The sequence below is a fragment of the Lonchura striata genome, chromosome 1A, assembly GCF_050655825.1.
Source record: "Lonchura striata isolate lonStrDom1 chromosome 1A, ASM5065582v1, whole genome shotgun sequence".
Taxonomy (NCBI): domain Eukaryota; kingdom Metazoa; phylum Chordata; class Aves; order Passeriformes; family Estrildidae; genus Lonchura; species Lonchura striata.
The window spans coordinates 3,439,226-3,457,143 of NC_140741.1; the positions used below are offsets into that span (position 1 = coordinate 3,439,226).

The 17,918-nt window shown below is 41.1% G+C and overlaps 1 protein-coding gene across 50 annotated transcripts in view; it reads left to right on the forward strand.

The window, feature by feature from the left end:
• Positions 1-17,918, forward strand: part of ATXN10 (ataxin 10) — a 215,073-nt gene that overhangs the window by 113,650 nt on the left and 83,505 nt on the right. For all 50 annotated transcript variants that reach the window (XM_085570120.1, XM_085570121.1, XM_085570122.1 and 47 more), the window contains one exon: positions 6,581-6,757. The gene's annotated coding sequence lies outside the window, so the exon portion shown is untranslated. The remainder of the gene's footprint in view (positions 1-6,580; positions 6,758-17,918) is intronic.

Consider the following 17,918-nt stretch of genomic DNA (forward strand, 5'->3'; position numbering starts at 1 on the left):
ATGCCTTGGAGCAGCATGCCTGGGCTCCGAGAGGCGCGCTGCGATGAGTGAGCAGCTATATGAGGAACTTCCAGACTTTAAATCCTATCCAAGGAACCTCCAGTAATAAGGGCTTCAGCTTCTACCCACAAGTGGTCCTGTGGGAAAACTGGTCTTTGGGTTTTATTTCCTGAAAGGAAGGATTGTATGGCAGTGCTGGGGCTTCTGGGTCTGTATAATCAAGGCTCGGCATGATGAATTTGATGCACTGGCATCTGTTCTGTGTGCTTTGTAAGGCTTCCAATAAAATATGAATTAAAAAGAAATATGCTTCATATGCCTATATAGGACATATGGCAGTTAAAGCTTTAGATATGGCATTTTTGTTGAGTTAAAAAGGATGTGTTAGAACACACATAAGTTTGCACGGTTCTTACAAAAAAAACAGAGAGGCAGGGAAAATTTAGGAAGCCAGTCAATGTAGATCTGACCTTCAGTGGGGGAATTTTCTGGGGTGCCAGGGTTTGCTTCAAGCTTAATGTACTTTTGAAAACTGAGGCTCCAGACTGCATCATGTTACTGCATATAATCCTTCAAAGAGGGCAAGGTGTGAAAACAAGCTAATAAATGTATAAGGGCTAAAGGAGGAATTTTGCAGATCAGAGTCAAGGTTGCCAACCTTTCCCCACCACAAAACCCCAACATCCCTCTCCAGGAACTCAACCCAGAGTATTAGTTTTGGATGACTGCCTCTGCAAGTCAGTACAGTGCAGATGAGGACCCTCCCCCATTATCAACTTCCAGCCCTTCTGTGAGTGCAGAAAAGGCAAAAATAAAAGATGAGGCTGCAGTTTGGGTGATTTTGGTCTGCAGCTGATTATTCAGCACTGTCAATGTGCCCTGTCTTTCTTTTGTGATAATTAGAAACATGGTTAGGTAAATCAGTCATTTCCTATCTCGCTTGTGCTTTGTCCCAAAGCAAAACCAAGCAGTCACTTTTTCTTCCTTGAGCTTTTTCTTCAACTCCTTCCCCTGGCTCCTGCACAGGGCTCGCCTGCCAGAGCTGCAGCCCAGCCCTGATGTGGGACAGACCCGGGAAGGAGCCCTGGGAGCTGTGCCAGGAGCCTGCCCACAGTGGTCAGGGGTGACATCTCAGCCCAGCCCTCACCCCTGCTCCCACAGCTGTGGGCACTCTTGTGCTACTGCCTGATCCCTGTCTGGGAAGAGAAAGTTTTGGCAATCCCTCTGAGGAGCCCTTTGAAATGTTGGGGTTACACCCCTAAAGCAAAGGGTTGTTAGATCTTTCTGCATATGAGCTCCTCCAGGTGCTGTTTGTAGGCTTCTGAAGCAGCTACAGACAGAACTGGAAAAGAGAACACTCTTCCCCCGGAGGAATATTTGTGGAAGAGACTTCACAAGTAATGGGTAGCTTATGAATCCCCTGCCTCAAATTTATGAGATGAATTGAACAGAACAGATTGTCCAGAGAGGCTGGGGAGTCTCCTCACTGGGGATATCCCAGACCCCTCTGGACACAATCCTGTGCCCTGTGCTCTGGAATGGCCCTGCTGGAGCAGGGAGGTGGCACCAGATGAGATCCCTTCCAGCCTTACCCAGTCTGTGATTCTGTTTTAAAAGAATAAAAATTTCCTTTCTCTTTCAGAGTAAATAAAGAAAGTACAGCTAATTTCTAACAGTGCAGATATAATTTATGACAGTGCCATTTCAGCCAGCTCTAATGGCTTTTATTGCTGGAAACAGACAAGTGAAAAGCTGTGTGAGGTGAACATGGACTCCACATGAATGGGATTGGAAGAGAAATAGAAAATGCTTCAGATTGTTTCGTATCAAGGCAGAATTATGGGGGTATTTATATTCTTGGGTGCCAGGTCAGAGGCATCTGGATGCCATCAGAGTGCACACACGTTTACTACCTGTTCCTTTCTCTGGAACAGCTCTCCTCCCTGCCAGCTTCTTGCCAGAGGATATGGCAGCAATGACTCCAGGCCTGGCCGGGCACAGCTCAGCATTGCATACGTATGACCCCATGAAACCAAAACACGGTCTCAAAGAGCCCTTGTACTCCAGGCCTTCCACTTCAGGAAGGATATTCAATTTCAAAGTATATTTACATATTTACTATAGCACTTCCAAGAGCAAGGTTTTTTTTAAAAGGTTATAGCAACATCTGTTTGCCTTTGATGGAGACAATTCCTCTTGCTTATGTTCCCTATGCTGTTGAACTTCTGAATCTTACTGAAATCTTCAGCATTTTAAATTATCTAAAGGTTTGATTGGTTTTGGAGTAAGTGGTTGGAATCTAGTTGGCTGCAGTGTATTCATAGATGAAACTAATAGTACAGCAGTGCGCTTCTAAAGCCCTGTGCTTCTCAAGTGTGTTGCATTTGCTAAAGTTAAAGAAAAAAGCAAAGTCTGACTGTATCTGTGGCTCATACTATGTTGTGTGTGATATGTGACAGCACAAAAGTGTGTTTTCTGGTTACTCCATAGCAATGAAGTGGGTGAAAGGTGGAGAAGAAATTCAACAGTCAAATAGCTTTGTGAATCCTTTGTGGAATCTTTACTGTTCAGGACTAACAACAATAAGATGATTGGATTAAAAACATGAAATGCAAAATGTGAAACTGGCTGGGTTGAACCTTGGACATAAACACTGGTTGCACTTTTTAAGCTTTTTTTTTTTTTTTAATTGCAGAAATCTGGTTTAGCAATACATTTTTCTCTAAAACTTCCTAGTGGCTATAAAATGTATCGACATCAAATACTGTGAGATGGGTCCATACAATTCCACAGAAACAGCTATGCAGTTGGTGTTCACCTGAATATAGGAACGCACTTTATAATAATTTATTGGAGTATGCTAAAGTTAGAGGCAGTATTTCAATGTAATTAATGAGTTACTGTAATAAAACCCTCACAAAATATGAACAGGTTTGAACTCTATTAATGAAAATTGAATGCATCACTCTTACCTTCACCTCTGCTGCTGTTTGTTCTGTTGATAGTTAAGCATGAACTTTGGGAAAGCTCCTGTTATCCTTGCTCCCACACTTCTCTATTTTGTATTTGCCCTGGAAACTGTCTTTCAACTGGAAGTGGATGTGGCACAAGAACAGGATGTTCTTTTGGAAATTACGGAAGAACAGAGTAGAAAAGCTGGACAAGTTTGGTTCCAGCAGTCAAAGGAAAAAAACAGCTTAGGGCAACTCTTTTGGGGTTTCACCACCCCTTTTCAGCATTTATAAAACTGTACATGAGTTTTCCAAGTTGGGCTTGAGGGGAAGAGAGACAGGCTTGCAGGGTCCATGAACTTTGGGAATGTAATTGGTCTGAGAGCAAATGCACAACTCTAAGACTGCTGTGCTCTGATACAGAGGAGCAGAAAGTGCCCTTTCTGGAGTAGAGAAATGTGAATCCTAGTCCCAGTCCTGACTCTAACTGCAGATGCCCAGAGGATGGATTAAGGCTCTTCACTTTAGTAAGAATACCTTGGTATAAAAGTATAATCTAGACTCATGATTCCTCAAGCTGTCCCAGCTTTAAAAAGTATGGCTACCAGACCTCATGACTGCTCCTAGTTTGTTCTTCAGGGAAGTGTAAAAAGATTTAAATATTCTGATTATTTGTTGTACAAATTCTTTCAGTGAACATGGAAGAATGTAAAAATGGAAAAATGCGGAGAATTAAGCTAATTCCACCCAAATATTAACCCATTAGTGAAATTTCAGGTATGATGGGTTTTGTTGGTATGTGCTAGAGTTAAAGCATAGGTAGAAGTGGGGAGAAGAACCATGATTTTTGGTTTATTCCTAAAATACTTGTGTTTTCAAGAGGCAGTCTAGACCCAAGGATTATGTTTATTATATATGTTGGAGGACCATACCACACAAAGAGCATCTCCCTGGGTTGGATGGTATAGCTCAATAGCTATGCAGTTGGAGCATTAGTTATCAGCTAATTTTAAAAATTGGAAATAAAATAAAATAAAAGGCCTGTTCTCAAAAGGCAGTTCACCCAGGGCTATTAATACACTTGTCTGAGGAGAAGCAGGAGTATAATATTCTCCTCTTACTTGTTCATGGTATCTCTTTTTGTTCCTTCCTGTATCCTTGAAGGCAGTATAGGTGATCCTGTGTCTTCCAAAGAGCTGTAATAGGTTACAACTACAATTTGCTGGACTTCTTTGTCTTTGTAATCACCTCTCTCTTATAAAAGGAATGAAGAGGAGAAGCAATTTCTGGTAATGTCTGAATGAAGATCATTTGGTACAGTGAAAGTTCTTTATCCCACAGCTGCAATTATCTTAAATAAACAAAACCTTATGGGTTTGTCCCATAAAAAGGATTTCCCTGATTTTCTGTGTGCTAAACCATCTCATTTGAATTATACCAGGGATTAGCCTGGGAAATGCAATGCAAATGACTGATTTTTTTTTAATAGATCAAAACGCCTTTTCAGTTTATGAAAGCCTTTTTCCCATAATTGATATTATTCCTTCTATTTCTTCTAAGTCCTTAGAGGATTATGAATGTCAGTATTAGAATAAAAGAAAGATTGCTTTAGATAATTTTATGTTCAGGGCTCCGTTCCAAAGGAACCAAACTCACATGGAGATCTCTGAGAACACGATTAAAAGGACATGATGAAAATAAGGTGGGGGTGAAGAAGAAAAATCTATAAATCAGACTCATAGGCTCCCAGTACAGCTGACAGTCAGTACAGCTGCACTTTTGGTCATTACAATGCACCTGGAACATCTTGGTGCTGTAGCACAACATTGATTCAAGATTGTTTTCACTTAACACTGGCAGTTCTTTTGCTGACTTCTATGAAGCTTTCCAGTAATTCAAGTAACATGATCTTGTCCTAGATTCACACAGGACATGGCTGCAGGGAACCAAAGGCTTGGAGAACGTGTCCCTCTGGCAATTTAACACCACAGTTGTTTTCAGACTCAGGAGCAGAATGTCCAGCTTTGAAGGACAACTTTTAGTGTATAAAGTCATATTACTCCAGCTCCTATGGGAGAAGGTGTTATTCCATATCACAGAGATGATAGCAAACCTGTTAACAAAGTGCTCAAATAAGAATTTAGGAAAGGAGAATTGGGCACCACTTTGGGAATTGCATCTCTGAACAGAAAGAGCTTGGCATAAAACCACGCTGACAATGACTCAGTGCAGTCTTTCCCAAATTAATTGAAAGATGGCATGGAAGCTGGCCAGTGTGAGATCAAAGCAGCCATAGTAAGGCTGCAGAGAAGTCAGCTGCAGATAAAAAGCAGAGATAAAAAGCTTTGCATATTTTTGTCTGAAGTCCTGTGAGCTTGCATTTATGTGGGTGAGTATCACTGATTTTATAATGAGTCACTAGAGCAGTTGAAGGAAATTTTTAAATGAGAGTAATTGTGTGTTGCAACAAAAGTCTGAAGGAAGTAATGTGTCCCCAGTCTCCTGATTGCTTCCTTCTGGAAGGTGAGCAGTGAAAAGATACAAGTTACAGGCTCAGGTGCAGAGTAGTTCTGGTGTGTTTGGCTGTGCATCTCTGCTGCCTGGCTGTGGGGCTGAGAGGCTGCCAGGTACCCCTTGAATTGCTTATTTGGCTCTGAGGGGAGAACTTTGTCTCACTGGCCCTGTCCAAATAGCTCTTTCACAAGTTTTCTGATCATAGAACAAGCTCAGATACACTGCTACAATCACAAACTGGATGTTTTCCAAAGCTACGTTGAGTTAAAATTCTACAGGACTCACCTGTGTGGTAGATACCCTCTAAGACTTCCAACTTTACCCTGAGTAAATAAATGTGCTCTGTTGTTTAAGAGGGTTGTTTTCATGTTCATCTGCTTTCTTGTATCAGAGCATAAGTGACTTCTCCTGCAAATCTGTCAAAAGCCTGACAAAATCCAGAGTATAATAGCAGTCTGCACTTACCTCATCCCACTGGTAAAATTGGTTCCCATTTTATCCAATCATTTTATTTCATTTAATTGAAAGTAGTTTTGCAGCAGTTAGACTGGTCTGTACTTCAGTATGTGCATTTCTTCAGAAAGGAGAAATCCTGAATTATTTCCAGTTGTTTCATGACTGTACCTTTACATGCAAGGAAGACTGGATAAGTCTGTAGGCTTCTGGGTGAGAGGTTGTTTTCTATGCAGCTTTCAATAAATTAGAAATGCAACTCACTTGAGGACTTTTTCATCTCTTCTTGTTGAATAGTGAGATTCATTTTGGCAACTGGAAAAACTTAGATTCCATGCCACCATGTAGATTTTCAGTTGGACAAAAGTATGCCATTGCATTGTATATTATTATAAAACAACCACTTCAAACTATGTAAGTGTCCTGTAATGTCATGATTACAGTGTTAGGCTCATACCAGCTGAAAAATATGACTAATTGAATATTAGAATATTCCTCCAATCATATGTTTGGTTGTCCACATAGATACAGGCAATCTGTTAAAATACTATGTCAATTTGTATTATGGCAAGCTTGGCAGGTTCCTGAGAAGGGAAGGGGAGGCTGGGAAGTGCAGGTTTGAGTATGTGTTGTGGTATCACCTAATCCTGCTGTCTCACCAGAGCCTGCTTGTGAGGAAAGCTACGGGAAAGAAAATCCCAAAGAACACCCAGACGTGCTGGTGGTCACCAGGGGCATGGCTGCTTTTCCTGGCTGTGGCATGAAGGGGCATCCTGTGGCAAGAGGAGCCTGTTTGGGATGATGGGAGAAACGACAGAGCTGGTCATGGCCAAGCTTCTGTAAGTACCTTTTCTTTCGTGAGAACTTCTACAATGGAGGAATCATTTAGGTTGGAAAAGACCTCTAAAATCAAGTCTAACCAGTAACACATCATTGCCAAATCTACCAGTAGATAATGCCTGTCAGTGTCCCATCTACATATTTACAGGGACAGTGATTCCACCACTTCCTGTTCCAGTGCTTGATAACCCTTTCAGTAAAGCAAGAAGAGCACAATTTATACTGCCAAATTACAGCCTCTCTAATTATATTATGGTTGCCTTCAGTTATCCTGCTATTTCAATTGAATGCATAAATAAATGAATAAATAACGTGCTTTAAAAATACTAACTGGACAGAATGGCAGGAGGCACAGGGGTGTGGCCATTTTGTTTGAAAAAGCATACTTTATTTTTTGATACTTTTGCCTGAAATAGCCTCCTATTTTCTGGTCAACTTATGGCCAAGAATAACACAAGTCAAACCAAAGCCCACAGGAAACTCTAACAACTCTAAGAAAGGCCAGCTAATGAAGGTTGTAGAAAAATGACCGTGAATGATATCATTGACCACTGGCAGTGGGAAAGTCCAAGGATTTGTAGCTGATCATGAACAGGGAATGGGGAAATGAAATGTTAAAATATTCTGAATTTTTATTTATTTGTCTTCTGTTTTCTAAGAATCCTGGGAAAAACAACTTTGTTAGGATTACCACCCATTGCTTTCTGACTTTTAAGGTCCCACAAATGCAATTGATGCCTCTGAGTTGCTATAGATACAGGACAAGAAATCTGTTCCTGGCCCTGCTAAAGTTGCTGGGAGTTTTGCCATTCAGTAGGGGACAGATTTCACCATAGATTTTAAGTGCCACAATCTTAGCTTCTGACAGAGTCAAAATGCTGCCACTTTGCAAAAGAAAGGAGCCCTCACGTAATTTTGTAGAATTCCTTCTGTGACTTTATTGGCATGATGTGTGCTGGCACAGTGTGAAGTGCATGGGTAAGAATTTAGGTGGTTCATTGGAAACAGCTTTTCTCAGGTTTGATGTGGATCTCTTGCTAGAAAGCAAAAGTGAGGAAGCACAGAAGCAAATTGAGAGCGCTCCAGGTGATATTGAGCTGGACTTATCAGATAACAATCATCTTCTGATGCCACAAAAGGGCTTTGTGTTCAAGTATCTTTATGTGACTGGGCCTAATCTTTTGTTAATGCATCTGAATGCTCTGGTTTGTGGGCTAGGCTTGTATTGCTCTCCGCTCCTATCTTTCAGAGACTTGATTGCATTCGCGTGGTGGACTACATTTTCACACAAAACTTGTATCACAGATCAACTTTCCTGCTGTTTCTGAGCACAGAATGGGCTTCTGTAGTATCTGTTGCAATGATTTTAATAGAAATGTGATACTGGGAAAGCAGGAAAGATATTGTATGTATGGTTTCCACTGCTCAAAAGTCAAGAAGCAAATACCATATGATGAGGCAATTCTCAGCAGACCTCAGCCTGGGGATTATGGAGTGTGGCTGCACTACCCTGATGCTTTCCCTCTAGGAGAGGTGGGAGCTGGTTTCTGAGCTGGGAAATGCCTTTTCCACCCAACTTGGTGGGTTGAGGCACCTTTCCAAGCTTCAGCATCTGGCTAATACTGGAATTAACTGGCTGAAGTTCAGTCCAAACAAACGGAAGGTGACATAGGCAGGTGTTGGTGTGGTTTGTCTCATAGGGATGGGGAAGGAACTGTGTCAAACACCACAGTTTCCACAGCTTTCTCCCTACCATTGTTCCCCAGAGTCCAAAATACTTTACAATGTTAAATTATCTGTATTAAAACAGTCTCTCCAATGCAACTGGAGACCACCCAGAACTGATCCTGGATACAACAGCATTCTCTCCAAGGAGATAGGCTGAAATTATTTGGAGTTCACTGCCCATAGGGCATATTCTGGGCTGGATTTATGCACGCAGGCAGGACTCAGGGGACTTGTCTCAGAGCACTCTGTTTCTGGCGTGCTTTGTTTCCATTTGTGTAATGGAACCATTTAAAAAATAAATAGCAGTTTAAAAATAAGTGAGTGATCTTCATAGCTAATGTTTATCTAGGCTAACTGGCATCCATGTCCATGCTAAAAAACCTTTGCTGGCTTTATGAATCTGTTTATTTAAGTATCTGTATTTGAAATGAGGCTTATAATATTTGCATGTTGAGTAGCATAGAACTTCTTTTATGAAGAAAGCTTCTTCCCTATATAATTCTATGCTGAAAAGAGGAAGTTGTGCTTTATAACAAAGCTTGCTGACATAACAAAGAAAATGAGACCTGTCAGGTTCTCTGTAGCACCAGTTGCTCCAGTTCAGTTTTGCTCTGCCTTAGTCTTTAGTCATAGAGTGCTGTTAAATCAAATCAAAAGCCTGAATTGGGGTTGTTATTTTGTTCAGCTTTACCTGAAAAAAGTGTGCAAGACCGTCACCAGAGGACTTTAGAAAGAGTTTTCTGTGTGATTTTTAACTGAAAGACAAATTACTTATCACACATTGATTCTGTGTACTCAGGTTTTATGGTCAAAGGCAGTGTGGAATATTAGAGGAATATTAATAACAAATTAAGAAGATGTGAGACACTTAACACCTGTGTGTTTTGTATGTCTCTGCATGGATTGTCCTTCAGCTTTACATCTGTCATTTTATGCATTTCCCATATAGTCCCAAATGTTCACTTCCTCAATGGAGCTGCCTCCATCCAAGGTCCCCTTTTGGGCTGTGAGTGTTAAATGTTCTCCTGCTGAAGTATACCTGATACTCATTTCAGCTGTGTTAGCTGGTGTCCATGGTGCTAATAGGAAATACAACAACACAAGTGATGTAATTTCATTATCTAAAGCCATTTTGAAAAAGCTTGGCTCTTTCTTAACCAGCCCTAGTGTAAGTTACATTGGAGTGAGCTTACTGAGGGGATTTGAAAGACAGTCGCAGGGATCAGACACCGAGAGTTCATACCCATACCAAAGGAACAGAAGAATTACAATGCTCTGTGGAGCTTTGATTAACTGTCTCCAGAGTAAATACAACCTCTGGAAACAAAAGCTTTCTCTCACACCAGGCCCCAGAATTGGCAACTTTAGCACATTCTCTTTGTTCACCTCCAGGATGGCTGGCAGGTTCAGCCAAAGGAGAGAGACTGTAAATTACAACAAAAAGGGAATTAGAAGATGTTATTTTAATCAGACTACTGAATGACTTAACTGCTGAGCTAGTGCACGGTGTGCACAGTAATCAGACTTCTGTGGGCCCAGGCAGGAGCTTTCTGTGTGGGGCTGTGCCGGAGGAGGCTCAGAAAGAAATCTTTCAGCACACCCTCACGGTTGAATGATCAGGCAAGTCATGTATCCCCTCCCTTGTACTTCCATTGTATCTACTTCAGCCCGCTCTTTGCATAAGCAATAAGGCTGGATTGTTTTAGCTGGCATATCAGGCACCAATTTTGCAAAACATGATCTACTTATGTAGACCTGAATGCCCACAAAGAGTCTAACACCATTCCAGAAGTGATTCAGGGGATCCTTGCTAGGAGCTACTGTTGAATGATTAACTTTCACCCAAGCCCCTGCATTATTTTGAACTCTACCCTTGTTCTTATAGATAAATGCAAAATATTAGAAAGTTCCTTGTGCTGTGCTATGCTTTGCATTGTCAAAGCTAAAATCTCACTGTTAATTACTGTGTTTAGCATCCCAGTCTGACATAGCTCTCCCATGCAGGCAAGCTGGATTTCCTTGCAGTATTTCAAATGAGATATTTACTGCCAGTGTTAGCCAAATAAAGGTTTTTTGAATGCTCCATTATTTTGAATTATCTTCCCTTTTCTTTGTATGCTGCTTCACACTCACTTTCCCTAGGCTCCAAACAGTTCTCAGCGAAAGTGACCTGCCTTTCTCACAACAAAGTTCAGGATTTGTTCCCCAGACCCTCTTCCTGAGAGCTGGCATGCTTGAAGCAAAACTAAACTCTAGGATTGCATTTTTCAAGGGTAAGATACCTGCCATTATTCAGAAGAAAAGCATGTTTTCCACTGAACATTGCCATCACATAGTTGGCAGCTGCATGAGCAAGAGAGAGCAGGACTAAGAGACTGTGCCATACTTAAAAACATAGCTGAACTTAAATTGTGAATCTGTTTAACAGGATCATTTGCAGAAGAGCATTAGTCACCTGAGTGTTTCTGTGGAGCTTAGTGGAGTGGATAACATGGCTATTTGAGCTTCTCTTACAGGAGGGAGCAACTGGTGGTGCAAATTTGGAGTATTCTTTATCGCAAGGCTGTGTTTTTGGGGGAAATGTGTGTGCACACCACTGTCACCAGAGGAGGTCCATATTGCCTCACTCAATTTTCTGAAAGCTTCTCTGCTCAGAGCAATCTCCACATTTGCACCTCTGTTATCCACTTCCTTTTCCCAAAACCACTGACACGCATCCTTGCCCTCGAAATTGCCCAGTTCTTTTTGTGTCACAAGGCAGGGCAAGGATAACTTCACAAAATTCAGGTTCTGCACGTGAAGATGCGTGGTGGGGTCCCCTGTGTGGTGGAGTGCCCACGTGGGGCTGTACATGTGCAGATGTGTGGTGTGCCTGGGCAGCAGCCAGGGCTTGGCGACTCCTCCGGTCGCTTCTCCAAACATAAGCATAAATGCTTTCCCTGCCTGGTCTTTCGGGGCTGTCTAGAGAAAGTCTTGAAAAGTCCAGATAGTTTTGTTGGACTACGCTTAACCCACTCACTGATGAAGGCTAGGACTAATTGCCCCCACATTGATTGTCCTTCAGCACCTTAAAGCCAGGCCACCCCTTGGAAGGGCAGTTGTCTGAGACATTAGGAACTCTTGTTTTACCACTTCATCACTTACCTGGACAGCCATCTATTGCAGCATGTATTTTGCTATTGCTGGCATCATGCTAGAATAAAAAAGCACTATAAGAAAAATAAAGTATTGTATAAAAGAAAACCCAAACTATAATTCAAGGTTGTTCCTTAAATATGTGACTTTCTGTTTCATGTGTGAGAGGAATTAGGGACCTGGGTTTGTTCCCTCCCCCTTAGCCCTGTTAAAGTAAGTGAGACTTCTGCTCCTGAACTACTTCATCCTTTTGGAGTGCTGTTCAGTGTCTTTGCCATCTGTTTCTCCTTCCACCTCTCCTCCTTGCTCATGCTGCTCTCTGGAGCACTGCTGCTTCTTGCTGCTGTTCCTGTGTATGTGCCTTTGAACTAAATGGTGGGATCCTGGTCACAGCTCATGGTGATGGCACCTTGGAGCAAATAAATGCAGGACCAAACTGGAGCTCCCTGTGGATGAATCTAAAGTCTAGGCTGGAAAGACCTGACCAGGGGATGTTGATATTAAATGTTCTTTTCTGTTAATCGGTTACGTATGGTGGCCTGAGTAAATGGGTGTATGCAGCGCTGGGTGCAGCAGTTTAACATTCAGGAGGTTGTGAGTGCAGGCTGGGGTCACAAACAATGAGGGTGGAGGAGCCTTTAGCAAGCCCACGAGTTGTGGATGAGTCCAATGCACTTTAAAGCAGAAAAACACAATATATGAGTTCACCTAAATGAATGACAAGTATGCATCAGTTCCATCAAAGGTTAATATGAGGTTCTCAAAAGTTACTACTGGATAGTGGGAGTTGTTACTCACTGGGCTGTGTCTTTGCAAGTGGGAGTTTGGGGTCATAACATCATGGCTCTAAATCTAGTATCGCATTGCTTAGTGGAAAATGTTACAATCTCTGCAAACTCTTAAGTATTCTGTGCCACAAGCCTCAAACTTTCACCACTTGTCTGTTACACCACTTGTGTGTAATTAGCAGTTTGACATCAAATGGTAACTAGAAAGTTACATTAAAATGCAAAACCTGATTTCCAATTTTCATTTTATACGGACAAGAATAGACACTACAAATGTATGGTGCCTTCTGTGCACATTTTCTCTCAAACATTTCAGAGGCTTTACTCTTTTATCCAAGGATGTAGTTGGCTGAATGCACATGAAATACATTGTTATTTGTGCAAATATTTTCAAATTAGAAGCTATCTGTGGTATATTTTACGGAAACTGTTCCAGTGTTAGCACAGCACAGCCACATGAAACCCACCTGGCCACCCGTGAGGTTTCTGGTTTCAGAGCCAGCTCCACTGAACCTGGCCCTCGTTGCAGAGTTAATTGGAAATATTTGTCCAGGAAACTTGCCTGGTGGATTTTGTGTGCTGTTTGATTTCCTCGTTCTTGGTGTTTAATCTGTCATATCAGAATGTGTGGCTTGGTGCAGTTGGTTGGTACCGTCCAGAGGAGAGGATGGAGCTGGCGGGCGAAGCCAGCAGCCAGTGCAGCTCCTGCTCCTGTGGATCCCCAGCAGCTGGCAAGCCTGGCAAGGAGGAGGGGGACAAGCCTGTGCCCAGGGAATTTGGAGGAGGAGGAGGGCTGATAACAGGCGCAGGCTGAATCATTGGCATTCAGCACAATGCCCTCCTTAGGGTAAAAGTGATAGCAGTGGGATATCTCTGTGCTGGATCGCTGGCTGAGTACCCCGGTGTGATTGCCAACTAATCCTAATTGTGTTTGTTCTTTAATCCAAAATTCATCTCAGCTAAATCATCTGGACTCTTAAAAGTAAAAGCATTTGTTTCATTGCTGCTCTAAGGATAGGTAAATCTCTTCTTCCTTGCTCTTTTTAAACTTTTGAGCAATGCCTTGCCGTTTTAAGCCCTTCTGCCAAGTTTTTTCCTTAAATACCAGTGACAAGGATATCAAAGGAATTAGGAAATTTTTATGGGATTAAGACTCATGCACAAAAGACATGTTGATTCCTTGTCCTCCAAAGAGGGCAATATGGGTTCTGCAATCAAACCTAGGGGGTTCACAAGGGGTTCATGTGCCATAATGTATGTGGTAGGTAGGAAAGTAATGCATGGAACAATATTTGATTAAAAAACCAAACACCTCCCTCCTCCAGACAATGTAAAAGGCAATAATCAAAAACCTCTTTCAATTTTTAGAACTGAAGCAAATGTATTCTTCACTTCTGTTTGTGAAAAAATGTTATCTGTCAGTGGTAAATAGCAAAGTGGGTCCCCTTCTGACTTTACTGATTTTGTAGCATGTTATTTCTATCTCTTTCTCATCAGCAAAGAGATGCTTTGCTTCATGGACAGTTATTTTCCTAACTCCATGTTAAGTTCCCATATAGAGTAAAATTAGATGGAATACAAAAACGATTTCTTTGATACTAATTGGAGACTTGTCCCCCCCACCTGATTTTCAGCAAATGGAAATGTCACCGTCAATATCCTCTTCCTTCTAACCACAGTTTTCATAACAATGCTGTGCATATGAGAAGGAAAAAGTGTTTTTTGAGGAAATTTACATATGGGATTCCTGTTTATTCCAAAATCTGACCAAGAAACAGTTACTTTACAGCTCTACTGTCTGGACTTTGGGCTCCTGGGAACTCCCAGATAACTGAGGGCCAGTCTTAAACCTTGAACTCTAAGCCTAGTGCTTGGAAATCATAAGGGCAATATTATTGGGAATTTTGCTTCAGGATGTGGCTGTGTGCCTTACTCTGTACCTTATCCCAGTTCCTGTTTTCTTCTCCCTTTGAAAGCCTTGTTTGAAGTTGCTTCTTAATCTCCTTAGTTGTTGACTTGAAAATGCAGCAGACCTCCTAAGTATGAGTCATGCTAGCCCTCAATCATCAGCATTGTCCAGAAATGCTCTGTTTCCCTTTTCATCTCTTCTTACCCCTTAACCAAGGGCAGTGATGATTCATAGTGTAAAAGGACTTGATTTGCATTTGATATGAGGCAACAACTCATTCAAGATGAAGAAACAGCATCAAACAGGCCTTGTAAAAAAAGAGAAGGAAGCTTTCCTATTTAATGTGGCCAAATCAAAAGAACAGGCATAGAAAAATCAAAAAGAAAATAAAATCTTGAAAAATCAAAAGATATATTGCACTGGCTTGAAAATCCCCTCATACAGACTCTGCGAATGTTTGAAAAAAAAAATCAATGTGTGTTAAAATATACTAGGTTCCAAACAAATCAAAATCTTGTTTCCCTTTTAAACATCTTTGCAATGAAACCTTTCTGCTTTTTTGAAGTTTTTTTTTGGTTTTTGTTTTTTTGGTTTTTTTTGTGGGGTTTGGGGTTTTTTTGTTTGCTTCTTTTTTTAACAGAAATTTTTGTGCTAGGCACTTTACAGGCAAGCAGAACAAGATGAAAATATGTCCCTTAAGGAATCTTTTTAGGAATGCACTTAAAGTGTACAAACCTCATCTTTATTTTAGACGTAAGTAATTATGTGCTTACCTGCTATTGATGTCTTTAGGCATTAATCACATCTTTAATGTTAAGTATATTTCTAAATTATTTCCCTCCATTGAGGTCTAAATACACAAAACAGGGGGGAAATCTAGGGAAGGATCAAGACAAAATGGCTATAATAAATCTTGCAAGTCTAGAAAGTTACTTCAGGGACCTTGAGCTGCTAGTATTGATCAACTCTGGGTGAGTAATACAGCTGAGTAGGAGCAGACTTTGCAGGATGGCTGCACCCTGTAGTCTTGGCACACTTTCCTGTGAAGCAAATTATTATACACACTACAAATATTGCAAGTCTCTCACCCTTTCTTTTGCAGAACTCAATTTGCCCAGAAGATGGCCTGTTTCTTTAAACTGCCTTGAAACAGATTCTGCTGGAGATGAAAATGGAAACTTTTAGTAACATACTGAAGGAATTAGATGGTTTCCTTTCCCTCTGTGTGTCTCTTAACATTCAGCTTCTGTTGCTTCCCTTTTCCATCTACCATCATTATGGTTGTCTACCTGAACTCTTAAGTTCTAGGAGGCTCATCTTTTGTCTTCAGCTGGTGGCCAAAAATATCACTTGGCATTTTCAAAGCAAGCTAACTGCTCAAAGGAAGAGTTTGGGAGAAAAGGAGAAGGGTCCCAGAGAAAAGTCAGGCTGCTTACATTGGTAGGTATAAACTAAAATAAGATCTTGGACCTCACTGAGGACTTAAACAAAATTCACCTGATGGTGCAGCAAAATCTTCAGAGCTGTCCACTGGGCTCTGAGCTGGTGCTCCTTTGGTTGTAGCTCTCCACAATGTTTTGTTCAGTCCTCAGACAGATGTTGGCCAGTACCCTCTCCATTTCTAGTCTGCTCTGATTAAGATCTTGGAGGCTCAAGATGTCTGCTTTCCCTCTTTCTTTTGTTCAGCTTTAAGGGGGGCACTTTTTGTGGACTTTCTTAGTAATCTCAGAGAAATGAATGAACTTGTTTTACATGACACGAGTGGTATTTGCTGTCAGATATCTTCAGTGTGCTCTTGTGTGCATAAAGACTTTTAGTCATGTGATACACTGTCATAGTGTCTTCTGTATCATTTTGTTTCAGCAGATGTATATAAATTTACAAAAAATGCATTAATACCATGTTTGGTTCTCCAAGGCAAGTAACTTCTATGCAAACAGAGATTTTGTATGTCACAAATTTCATGGTTGAGTACCCTAATGATCATATTTCTGGAAATCAGGAATAACCATACGATCACAGAATTTTTAAGACTGGGGAAGACCAAATCATTGAGTCTAACCTCACCCAGTCCCCACCATGTCACATAGACCACAGCACTGGGTGCCACATCCAGGAATTCCTTGGACACCTCCCTGGGCAGCCCCTTCCAATGGTTACCATCCCTTTCGGTGAAGAAAATCTTCATGATGTTCACCCTAACCTTCCTCTGGCACATCTTGAGTCTGCATCTGCTTGTCTTGCCAGCCAAAACATGAACAGTTGTTCATCTGTGTACATACACCTAAATACATCAAGTGTGGTCTATAGGTCTTACATTGTTTAAAATTGAAGTTCCTCCCCCACCCCTCTAGTTTTTGAATATTCATATTTTTGACATTTGCTGTTGTATTGTTAGGATTTTATTCTCCCCTGAATCTACACTGATTTTGAATGAAATATCTTATGATTTTAAACCAGTCTTCTCCACTCCTGGTGTCCACAAACCTTGCAGGTACTCACTTTTGTATTTCCTACAATGCAATTTTATACACCAATGATCTAGAACCTCTGAGCAAAGTGCTGTCTGCCACATAAATTTCTCCTTTAAAGTTGTTAAAAAGAGTAGGTTTACACTCAGAAGTCAGCCAGCCTTAATCACTGGCATTACCTTTTGCAGAGTCTCATTTTTGCATTACTGTCTCTTGCAGTGACCAATGGCATCCTGTCTGAGACCGAGAAAACTTTCTTGAATGTATTTACATGAACAACGTTAGACTCTGGTGCTTGTGCTACCTCTCTTTTACTGAAAACTCAGAGTGACTGCTGACACAAGATCTTTTCCAGGTTTATATTCTGGCTGTAACTCATCCATCTGCAATTGAAATAACTTCTGTTTGTGAAACTTTTCTCCACCACTGGCATAAGCGGTTTACAGCCTGCTTTGGCAAACGAGGAGGGCTGTGCATGCATAAGCACTGGGAACTTTAAATTTTTCTATCTATATTTGCTGGTATTCACCTTCTGTTAGGTTTCCTGCAGCATTACCTACAGTCTCCGATGATTTCCATAGTTGCAAAAATGTTGTTGGAGGATCTCACAAAGCAGGTCCAGGTGATGATTGTGTAGAGCAATTACTACCAAAAAATCAAAGGAATGGTGTCTTCTTCATAAGCTAATTATTATGATTAATGTACACTTTTTTTTTTTTTTTGCAGATTAAGGTTTTTTAGATCAACAATTATGGCAGAAAAATTTGATAGAATTTTTTTTCCAGCCAAATCTATCATTCATGTGTATTTTCCTTCTCTGTAAGTAAAGCAATATTGCCATCTCTAACCCCCCAAGGCCTAGAAGGGCCCCTAGATCAGTCCTGGTTTTCCTATAGAAGTTAATTATTCACTTGTACCTTTACATTGCTGTCTGTTGTGTTGCAGGCTTACAGCACCAACTCCCAGTCCATGATACCGTTCTATTGTTTACACTCACAGCAAAATACCATTGCTAAACTTCAGTATATTCCCATGTCTGGATATCCTTCCAGGAAATTACATGGATGCAGAGCATGGCCTAATATTTACAGGGAAGCACTGTATTTAGAGGGTCTAAGATAAAATTTCA